This window comes from Sus scrofa, chromosome 16 (assembly GCF_054392235.1).
Source record: "Sus scrofa isolate SSC_HxYL_T2T_F1_AM1 chromosome 16, Sscrofa_HxYL_maternal_Yorkshire_Landrace_v2.0, whole genome shotgun sequence".
In the NCBI taxonomy this organism is placed as follows: Eukaryota; Metazoa; Chordata; class Mammalia; order Artiodactyla; family Suidae; genus Sus; species Sus scrofa.
The window spans coordinates 71,168,395-71,180,914 of record NC_139398.1 but is presented as its reverse complement, the minus strand read 5'-3'; the positions used below and the strand labels follow the sequence as shown (position 1 = coordinate 71,180,914).

Genomic DNA, 12,520 nt, shown 5'->3' with positions numbered 1-12,520 from the left:
TGAGGAGAGGTGATGTCTAAATGTATGTATTTTACCTTGAGCTCAAACATCAAGGCAAGACAAAGACAAAATATGGTAAAAAAGGCAAAAGGTTATCAATTAAAAAAAGCACTTTTTTTTTTTTTTTTTTTTTTTGCTATGAATGCATATAAACCTATGCAATGTTTTGACTCACCACTCTAGAGTAAGAAGTTTGAGTCTAGGGCATTTTACAGAGAGACTGAGGAGAGTAAGTGCTCAATACATACTTGTTTTCTGAGTAAATTAAATGAATAAATTATTGACAACTTGGATGTCTGATAAATTCCATATAGAAAGCCTCTCTGGTGTCTTTCATTAAGGAACTATATTTTTACATACACCTTTTTATAAAGGGCAAACTCTTAAAAGATCACTAACAGCTTGAATTTTATTTTGTGGCCTCAGTCTCTGTAAAGTCATAGACTTGAAGTCCCCTCTCTCTCCAAGTCTCAAATTGCATAATTGCTTTAAATTATGATCACCTGACCAGATGCCTGAAAATTACCTGATCTATTTAATATAACTTGTTTAGCTGGATCAATTTAATTTCCAGGCCATATGTTCACACAATTATTTTACTTAATCCATTTCAAGGTGGCTTCCTCTTTTGCTCCTTGCTGATTCACCTTCCCTTTGATTGATCCAACTCTAGAATAAGTAATGACCTACATGAGAATTTTAAAATAACACTGCTGAAATATCAAAAGACATATTCTCTTCATCTTCTCAGGCCAAGCATTCCAGGAATAATAAGCTGTCTCTAAATTCTGTGTCTTGTCTTTTTCTTTCAAAGAAAATGAAAGGCTCAAAAAAGTATGTCCTGATCATACCTACAAATTAAAATATGAATATTGGATTATCACTGAAGGTACAATAAATTCCAGTTAAATCAAAATATTATCCATCACATTTTCTGTAGTAATTTATCAAAAGTCCCCTTTTCCTTTTACATGTGCTGTGCAAAATGAACACTTAACAAATATGACCAGAGATGGTTAATTAACCATTTTCTACCTAGAAATTTAGGCAATTCTATTTTTTCATCTTTTTGCGTTAATTTTATTTTAAATAAAAATTTTGACTGTACCAGACTGTCAGTAGTTTTAGCTAGAATATCAAATTTTATTTCAACACCTCATTTTCTTAGGCAAAATAATGTAGATTCGAAAGGCACCCTTCTGTTCTATGTAAATTAAACCCAACTTTCCTCTTGTCCGCTTTGAGTACACTTTAAGGTGTTTATTATATATAAAAGAAAGGGAAGGGTATGGAGGGACAATCTATCTTTGCATCAATTTTCCTTCTTCTTGCTCATTAATAGAATCATGATTTACTCACATTAGAATTTTCTTTTGTAAGGTTTCCACATTATCAGAAAACTCATTATGACTTTATCACAGATAGATATTAATATTGAGAGATATATGAAAAATGCCAATTTCTGTACCTCATTTTCTAATATTTGAGGTTCTGGCCTACTGTTGATACACTTTTTTTTTGCTCACTAATTGGAGTAGACTAACCTTAAGTTAACATTAAGTTTCATATTTTACAGTCAGCATCTCTTCCTGTTTAAAGTCCACTAGTAATTTTCATAAATGAAGTGATCATAATCCTGAGAAAAATTCATTAGATCAAGGAACAAAAAGAACATAAAATAATGAGTTTTATGTTGATAATTTTTGACAGAGTAATATCTTGTACATTTTAGACTTCAGAGTATTATTAATAAAGAAGAATTTGTCTCAGTGTTAGTATCCTTATATTTATAGAAGATGTCAGTTGCAAATAAAGACATTTCAAGAATAAAAACTTACCAACTAACAGTAGGACTTTTAAGAATAATCAAACTTTTTTTTCTAAACTTTTTAAAATCATTCTAATTCAATTTTAACTCCTAATTATCCTTTTAAAAAATCAAATTGATGTTCATCGCATTAAAAAAATTGCTGAATAGTTCACAGGGCTGCAAATGATGTCACTGAAGCAAATGAAACTGACACTCTGGACAGTGTTTACATAGTTAAATGCTTTATAAAATATAACAAATAGTTGAAGACTCAAAAGAATTTGTTAAAAATAATACTGAGTCCCTACCTACAGTCATGTACACTTTAACCAGCTTTCCCTAGTGATAATATCTTCTATATCCATAGAACATTGTCAGAACCAGGAAACTAACATATATACTAAAATACAGACCTTATGTAGATTTTGCCAGTTTTTACATGCACTCTGTGTGTGTGTGTGTGTGTGTGTGTGTGTGTGTATGTAGGTATGTATTTATGTATATGTATATATTCGTGTATGCTTCTGTGAAATTTTATCACAGGAGTAGCTTTGAGTAACCATCTCTATAATCTGGAAACAGAACTGTTCCATCACCACAAAGAAACTGCTTAATATTACCCCTTAACAATTATATCCTGCCCCAGCTCTAACTCCTGACAATTATCAACCACTGTAACTTTGCCACTTTGAGAACATTATAAAAATGAAATAATATAATATGTAATCTCTTTGAGACTGGCTTTTTTTCATTCAGCAAATTTCCTTAAATATGCAAAAGTTAGGAGTTCCCATTGTGATGCAGCAGAAAAATACCTGACTAATATCCGTGAGATGCGGGTTTGATCCCTGTCCCTGCTCAGTGTGTTGGGGATCTGGAGTTGCCCTGAACTGTGATGTAGGTTGCACATATGGCTTGGATCCCGCATTGCTGTGGCTGTGGTGTAGGCCAGCGCTGTAGCTCTGATTCAACCCAAACTCTGGCAACTTCCATTTGTTGTGAATATGGCCCTAAAAAGTAAAAAACAAAGAAAGAAAGAAAAAAAAAATACTACCAAAAGTTGTTTTAAGTATCAATAGTTCGTTGCTTTTTTATTTCTACATAATATCTCATTATATGGATGTACCACAGGTTTGTCCATTTATATGTTGAAGGACATTTGTTATGAACATTTGTGTACAGCCATTTTTGTGAACATGAGTTTTCATTTCTCTAGGATAAGTACTTAGGGGTGTATATTTGCAAGCTGTATGTAAAGGGGATGCTAAACTGTTTTCCAGATTGCTTTACCATTTACATTCTTTCCACCTTGCAATCCAGTTTCTTTTCATTCTCAGTATCTGTTAAATGATTTTTTGACTATCATATTCACATAGTACCTCTTGAACAATGATTCTCAAACAACCTTATTTTTTTACGCATAAAACCTCTCAGAGAGTTTAAGATTTAGATGTCTCCATTATTGTTAATGATAATACCCACAGTTTATTGTGTCTTAATGGGCCAGGTTGGCTAGAGGCTATTTATTTCCCACAACAACTCTTTCAGGTAGGTTATTTTCTCAATCTTAATGATTAAAAAAATTAAGCCTCAGACTGATTTAATAACTTATCAATCATTACACATATAGTTAAGGAGAGTGTTATGGTTCCAAATTCAGTTTGAATTAAAAATGAAAGTTATTTTATTCAGCCACACAAAAGATAATGGAGACTAAATATTTCTAAGCCATAATTAAGAGTTAAAAATCATATTCGTTCATGAACGGGGCCTCACATGGAAGAATGACAGAAATTAATACATTGGGATGGTTTTTATCTCTAGTAAAGTTAGTTATTAAAATGCTCATAGCTAATTTGTAAGGTGAAAGATGTCTAAGTCCTCTCAAATACCTTTGAAATATAAAGGTCAAGACACAAATTTATAAAGACTAATGTTTCACAGAGAAAAAGGAACATTTTAATTTATATATCTTTCAAATATATGCAAGTTATATCATTTCTGGTATCACAAATTTACTAAACTGATGCCAATAACAAAATACTTTTAAAAATAACTGAGGCATGATGCTTTCTACATTAAATTTGGAACATTGTGTCTTGTAGCAAACTTATATCTTGTAGAAATTAAAGCTTCTAGACAAGTGCTCCTATAAGTATCAGATAGTCAAATGACTATAATCTCATTCAAGATAAAACTTTTTAATAGACAGTAATTGAGTTTTGCTTACCATAGACTGAGAAATGATGTCAGATATTCACTTAATATAATGAGCATCCCATTTAAATGACATCTATGTAAATATTTGATGTGCTGAATGATGTTGGATTTGTACTCAGTTTTTGCTGACATGTTAGCATCTGTCTTCAATCTGTTTAGAAGAATGAGCTCCCAGGTTGTTGCTTAGTATGTATAATACTGAAGTTTTTTTTCCCATGGTAACAGACACATTTATTAGAAAAACATGCTTTGTTCTAACCTTTAGAATTATAGCTTTAAACAACCAGTTTGTAGGCTCAAATTTTAATCTAGCTGTACACCTAGTTCACTTATCCTGGAGCAGTAAAGCAATATGTTACCACACAAGTACTATCATTCTTGTGAAAAAATACTATTCCTTAAAAACTACCTCTAAAATGCAAAAATCTCTGCCCACCCTCCACCCCTATGATTAGAAATGGGTATTCACCAACCCTACTAATAATCCAAAGTATTTTTATTAGCTTTGTTTTCCTGCCTTTTGCATGTGTGTCTTAAGTTTGCTCCTTACAGGACCCAAGAAGGATGGTGAAACTTGCTATAGGTCATTTAATTGTAGGGGAGAAGAGTAAAAATTTAATCCAGCCTCCAATAGCCTCCATGACATTTGCAACACCAGGCCTGTTCTGACTGACATCCCTATGGTTCTAGCCTCATCCTGATCACATCTCTAGTTGTTGATTCTGCTCTTGAGCTTTCAAGTGGGCATAGTTCTCCCCTGCCCCAAGAAACCATGCAGTCATTCCCTCTTCCTGAATGCTCTTGCCCACCCTCCATCTGCTCAGGTCACTGCATTCCTCAGTTTTACTTCCTCAGCCTTCCAAACCAACATCAATGTCCCTGTTATACTCTTTCATATAGCCTCCAGTGTTCATAATCATAATCACAAAACATAATAAGTATTACTTGTGTGACTACTTGTTTAAGGGCTGATTTGTACATTAAAGTGGAAACTCCATCAGGGAAGGACACATCTTTCTTCTGTATATTTAGTTCCTCACTGGCCACCAGCAGTATTGAAAGAGTTCAATAAATACATTTCATATGACTCATCTGTTCATAAACCCTTGCTCTGATAGCATATAGGAAATTTTTGAAAAGGTCATTGTTAAACAATCCTTGTGTTTCAGGGTAGAATCTCTGGTCAGAGCCCGTTAAGGATCAAGTTTCCAAATGAGGTTTGTTCCACTTTGAACAAAAGTGTGCTGCAGCTTCGTGTAGGCTAGAAGTAATTGTTTCTCAATCTAATTCATGGACAGTGTTATAATTATTAGGAAAATTACATGAGTAAGGTTTTGTTGTTGTTGTTTGTTTTTAAACTTGCAGTCCCACCTGCAGCATTTGGAAGTTCCCAGGCCAGGGACTGAACCAGAGTCACTGCAGAGACAACACCAAGTAGTTATGATGTGAGCCACAGGGGAAGTCCATGAGTAGGGTTTTATATATGATGCTCAACAGAAGGATTCCCTTTGAACAAGGGAATATGTTGAGCAGACAATTTCTAATTCTACAAAAAGTTGAATTGGAGTAGTCTAAGTGGAAGTCTAACTGGAGTTTAAAAAACAAATATATCTAGGAAAAACATCAATTTTTTATTTCATTGTACTTTTGCCTTTCATGGAATATTTCACTCCCCTCTTCCTGTATTGGGGGCATCCTGATCGTGGCTATAATTGGGAGTTTGAAAAACTAATGTTACTTGTATGATTTAAATAATGAAGTATTTTCTAGGAACAAAAATTAAATGAGATTGTATTTGGTAAGATATTGTTATGGCAAATGTGGCTATCCAAATCTTACCTGAATAATAGACTGAGGATAAGAAAGACATTCATCATTTCATTTCAGTTTCAAAATATTTCAATTATCCACAAATTTTAAAGGTTCAGTGTAATTTGGTTCAAGTGACACCATTTATTAATTCAATATTTGTTTTTTTTTCCCTGAATTAAGGGTTTAATAGATATAAAAATATATTTAACATTTTAACCCTAAAAAAATCATGCATATTATAAGGATCATCTTAAAATATTGTTTTCTCTTCCAGTACCATCAGAAAATTCAGTCACTGGGATAAATAATAAAGCTTCATTCGTAAAATTAGAAATTCTAGGTTTTAATTTAGAAACTTGACAATCTTATAACTTAAAATCATATTTCAAATATGGTTTTGCTCTTTAATATAATAAACACAGTAAGGAGTCTAATGACTTCAAATAGATAAATTACATAAAGTCTGTGTATAAACTGGTCATTCCTTTTACATTTCTTTAGACTCCCAGAATATGCTAGTATTTGATCTTAGGTTACAATTTTATAATGATATGAATCTGTGATTACTTAAATTAATATAAAAGCAATGGAATATTTATTTAAATTAATGTCTATTAACTATTTTTCCAACATAAAGAATGATAAATTATTATCAAAATAAAGGGTGATCTGACATTGTCACATGTCAGTTTCCTGAAAGAAGTCAATAAAATTAAACATATTTTTGAATTTGGTTTCCTTGAAAGACACAACTACACATTTCTCTACAAGGAAATAGAAAACTGGGTCAAAACTTTTAATGGTTATTTGATTTTCCTGATTTGACTCTCTATTCTGAAGGATATAGATCTATATAATCACTATAGATAAAATTAGTTTTCCTGTCTGCAACTGCATTAAGTGAAAGTAGCACTAAATCAGAAGGTACTTGGGGACACTTGGAATTAGATTATGGTCATTGTGATACATATGAAAACCACTTTGTAAGACCCCAAAGGAGAGCTTCAAAAAGACAGCCATTCTCTAGAATACTTGCATGTGTTAATTAGAAACCCAAACACATCACAAGCGGTCAAGTCTATAGAATATGCACTAGGGTTAGGAGCAGCAGGGACTGATATTTGAAACATCAAATATCGATTAGCAATTTTGTCAAGTAGGACTATCCCTTAGGCAACTATACCAGGGCAACTGCAACAATGTGTAAACTCACCTATTATGGACATTATAATGATGTTCATAAAAAAAATGAGAGCTCAGCCATTTACCTAACCCTGACCCAAAAGTGGGGTTCCAACTGCCACACAGTGCCTGAGAGAGAAGATAACCACTCAGCAAATTGTTGATCACAATTCTTCTCATGTTTTTTATAGCCTTTAAGTCAGTGTGCTTCTTTACTTCAGAGTTTATTGAAAGTTAGCTGACAATTTCTGCATGTTTTTCTACCATTTCAAACTAGTAAACTTGGAGAGCACACAGATTTTAAATTAAATTCAAGAGAGACTAGTTTTGCATAAAAGAAAAAAAAATACCTTAACAGGTGTAAGAAAATGGGATTTAGAGTAGGAAGACAAGTGATATTTTGTAAAATTTGAACTGACTTAAAACAATCAAAGTACAACAAGCAGTGGCTTTGGAATTAAGTCTTTAAAGATGAAGATGATGATATCATGCTTATATGTACAAGCATTTCCCAAGAATTGACTGGTTTGTGTTTCTTTAGTAGGGATTTCCTACAGGTTACCCCAGTTAAGCTTGATAGCTTGTTAACAAAGAGTTGCTGCCCAAGGGCACCTCATAGACATTCCATGTTGTAATAAATAGCAACATAAAATTTACACTTAGAAAAACATTGTTTTTCAAAGCTTCCTGAGTTTCCTACTTTAGGAAGTTATTTGCAAACCAAATTTACACCATATCCTATATTGGTTCGAGTCTCAGATAGCGGATACCAGGACAATGCAGCAGTTAAAACTGAGATATTAGTTAAAAAATGTACGTATATATCTAGGTTTACTTCTAACTGTAATTTTGCTGTAATTAGTATGAACTCAGAGCACTTCTTTGATCGGCTGATAATTCTTGAGTAGCATACAGTGTAAAAACTGCCCTGCTTCAAGGAAAAATGTGATTGCCAAATACCCACTGTTTGTTTTACATTTTTAAACATGTTAAACATGTTTAGATGTCCACATTTATAATTTTGATTTTTTTTCTTCTAAGAGAAGTTGGACCGCTTTACAGAGATTGAAAGTTGATGTTAATAGCCATATTTCCATTAGAAATCATTACATGTTCATACCATCCAAATATAACAATGACCTTATATTGCTTACTCAAAATTTTAATTAATAAAAAATTATCAATATTTTAAACGACTATATGATATTTAAAGAGAGTTAGGAAAAGAGAAAATAGCAAAGATACCACTTACACTAAGGCTAAAGTTGAGTTAAATCTTGAGTCAGTCAGAAATGAGGTTAGTTTTACAAGATATCAACAGAACAAACAATAATAACAAAAAACCCCCTCAATAACCACAAAATGTTTCTAATTTAAGAAAAGATCATGAAGTATATTTAAACTGAAGGATGCTTATAAATAAAGTACAAATAAAAGCATGATTGGACATAGCAACTAGTCACCTCATTGCCATACAGAAAATTTTTGATTTGCAAAATAAAACCTATATCTCTCTCTAATCACAAAAGTTAACTCATGGTCATCACTGCTATCACTACCACCAACATGATTGTCATAACTCTCTTCACAATAACTGCTTTTTCTTTTTCATTCTCAATCTGCTCCTCAAATACTTAAAAGCGTATGATATGGCAAGTACTTACTTAACACCAGCACTAATACAAGGTGAATTTCAGTTGCAAGTTTCAGTTACAAGTCTGTTTCTCCAAGTTCTTAAGTACTTGCATGTTCTTAGCTTACTAAAAATGATGCCTTTCCAACTCCATATGTGCTAAAAAAATGCTTTTAATGAATAGTTTTAAACCATCTGTAGAACTAAAAAATGTATTTTAATTCTTATTTAAACACACTGGTTAGGCTAATGTTTTAAACAGAAACCACTTGAAGGCCTTGCTTTGAACAGAAAAATAAACTTTTTAGCAGAACTTTAAATTTTGAGATACTTGTATATTCAGAGAACATCTGGGTTGTTTTTAGTTTTTTGTCTATTGTAAATAAAGCTGTCAAGAGCATTCATGCACAGGGTTTTGCACCAAACAATTTTTGTTTTCCTGGGACAAATTCCCAAGTGTGCAAATGATGGATCATATAGTACTTACATGTTTAGATTAATAAGGAGCTGCCAAATTGCATTCCAAATAGCTTCAAATTATTTGCCAAAATGGGTATACCATTTTATATTCTTATCAGCACAGTATGAGTAATCAGGTTTCACTTCATCATGACTAGTGTTTGGAGTTGTCAGTATGCTTTATTTTAAGCAGTTTGATATGTAGTATCTCCTTGTTTAATTTAGGTTTCCCTAATGGGTAAGGATGTTGAATATTTTTTGTGTGCTTATTTGTTATTATCTTTGGTGACAAGTCTATTCAATGTTTGTGCATATCTTTTGCTTCTTTCCTAATTTTTCTTTAGAGTTTTGAGAAATCCTTACATATTCCAGACAGTAGTCTTTAAGGTAAATTATTTGCAAATGTTTGTCCTAATCTTTGCGCGCGCGTGTGTGTGTGTCTGACTTGTGCTTTCATCCTTTTAATGGATCTATTGGAGAGCAAAGCCTTTTTTTTTTTAATTTTGAGGCGGTCCAATTTGATTGATCTTTCCTTTTGTTAATCATGTATTTTATGTCAAATCTAAGAACTCTGCCTATCCCTAGGTCCTAAATGTTTTCTATTTTTTCTAAAACTTCTTTAGTTTTATACTGTTACATTTTAAGTTTGTGATCCATTTTGAGCTAATTTTTGTATAAGGTATGAAATTGAGATTGGTTGGTTGATTAATTGATTTACTTATAAATATCTGATTGGGCTTTTTTCTTATTTGAAAATAAAGTTAAAAGGGGGGAGAGTATTCCTCAAGATTGTATTTGTTTGAATACAATTTATGGAAAAGGCTATCATTCTTCTATTGAATTGATTTTGCTCCTTTGTCCACAATCAGTCAGGTCTATCTATTTTCATCTATTTCCATTCTCTATTTGTTCCGGAAATTCATGTGTGTATTCCCACCACCAGACCACACTAGCTTGATTCATGTAACTATATAGTCGGCCTTAATAGTGAATGGATTGATTCCAATTACACTATTCTTTTTTTCCCCCAATATTATTTTACCTATCATAGGGTTTGTGCTTTTCCAGATAAATTTTAGAATGTCTGTATCTCCAAAACATCTTGCTGAGATTTTGATAGAAATTGCATTAAACCGTAGATGAACATGGGTAGAACTGACATTGTTACTATGTTGCCTTTCAATATGTAAACAAGGAATTTTTTCTCTTTTTTAAAGGTTTTTATTTGATGTCTTTTGTAAATATCTGCATATAAATCCTATACAACAAATACAGTTTTTGAGGAATAAAATACTCTGTCCCCCCATTTTAACCTTATTTATAAACAAGACAAAAGCCCAAGCAGTAATTTAGGGGAACAACAACAACAACAAAGATTAAGGAGTTAGCTGGTGGATGTTCAGAAGAGGAGGCAAAAGATGAAGTAGGAAGAGCTGGTGTTCCACTTTGTGCGAAAGTTCTGGGAAGAGCTAGTAATTATGCCATGGGCCGTATGCTGGAAGCGCTTCTGAGTGTCTGCCGCTGAGGCCATTCTTACTGCCCCCCTGGTGGTGGCTAGAGGATGAGGGGACATGTTCCTGGAGCCCTGTCAGGCCACAGACAAAGAGAGTACTTTGGCTTTACCCTGAACAGTCTCTCACTTTCAAGAGGTCATCCGCGTACACAGTTGGCTGCGTGGTGGCCAAAACCAGTTTGGGACCAGGGACAAACATCCAGGTCTCCTCCATGGTCCTCAGTCCCCTGGTGAGCATGGGGTCTGGAGGTCACCAGTATAATGCTGCAGTTGGGGCAGGGAGGGTCACAGACCTTTTTGAGATGTATTTCTGACTGTACCATGGGAACGCTGTTTTTCCTGTGAACCCCTCACTGTCTCAGAAATGTCTGTTATGATTAACAAGGGACTGAATGTCAAAGAGAGAAAGCTGAAAAGCAAGCTACTCTTCCAAACATAACATGTAGAAGCTTCCTTTTATAAGACGTTAGCATTATTCATCCAAGGTTCTAATTGACTGTTTTGTGGCTACTACCAATTAATTAAACTTCGAGAGAAACCTTCTGAAGGCATGTACCCAGTTATATCAACAGTGGGAATGTCAAGCTGATTCATTTTATGGCTCCATACAGGTATTTTTGTTTTATGTTATTTTAACTGGATCATTCTGACTTTGTAAAGTGTGATGTTTTAAAGTACATTTGCTCTGTAGTCAGAAAAAAATTATCTTGAGCCCTGGTCCTACTGCAAAGTAGATGAATGGCCTTAGCCAGTTTACCCTCTTGGATCAGTTTCTCCATGACTTACATGAAAGTAATGGCATCTTCCTCCCGGGGAAAGGAGGATCCTAATCACAATGATTAAATGTGATGCTTAGCACTTGCACATTTAATCATCGGTACCTTAGCACTTTCCTAAATGTGTCTGAAGGGAAAGGTTATTCATATAATGGAAGTAAGTTAAACAGCAGTACAAAACATGATGGAATCATCATGAAGGTAGTGTAAGCATTCAGAAATATGGTATAATGTTAGAGGTCTGATAAAGATCTTTCACCCTAAATATCTTTCAACACCTTTGAACCATCTAAAATTCTCTTGTTAAACTGAAGCCTTGTTTCTATTATTTTTATCCCAAAATGCAAATACTTCTGGGCAAATAAGACATTAAAACTTTACTGGATACTACCAACATTTTATAAATGTCTTTATCAAAGAAGTTTCTATATGTAGGATTTTATCACATGAGAGGAGATATACAGGTGTTTTGAACCATTTCTTGGGAAAAGAAGTTTCGTTTGGGGAGACTTGAAGGCGAGGGACTGGCTGAGTTCAGGGGAGAATAGGACAGGACACAAACATCTATTTGCTTGTTTTCTGATAAAAGTGACCAAAATAGAAATCACTGATTCTCAGTCCTCCTCCATTTTAGAATCATCTTAAGAATTAAATACATACAACACACACATACACACACACACACACATATATATATATATATATATACACCTAGGCCATGCCCCTACTCCAGAGATCCTATTTTTATTTAATTGGTCTGCAGTGGGGCTTGTACCTCAGTATTTTTCATCAGCATATTTTGACCCCTCACTCATATATCACACCCTGTGATTCTCCATGCACTAGGTTTGAAATGCTTCTGTATATAAATTACAGAAACTGAATGGAGTAAAGTGGAATGTACATTGGAATGATCTCTAGATTGAGATTTGAAAGAACTGGGTTCTGATTTTGAATTTTGCGAAAACAATTTGACTTTTCTAGTTTTTTTTTTTTTAATTTGGAAAAATGATTCTATTGCATCTGATTATAAAGATCCTTATAGTTCTAAAATTATGTGAGTCAATATGAAAGATGTTTTAAATTTCTCTCTCCTTTGGTTATTCAAATCAACA

General features: G+C 33.4%; 1 protein-coding gene across 2 annotated transcripts in view; it reads left to right on the top strand.

Moving 5' to 3' along the window:
- LOC146395649 (uncharacterized) overlaps positions 1–12,520 on the top strand; it is a 2,307,895-nt gene that overhangs the window by 346,718 nt on the left and 1,948,657 nt on the right. The gene's annotated exons all lie outside the window — the stretch shown is intronic.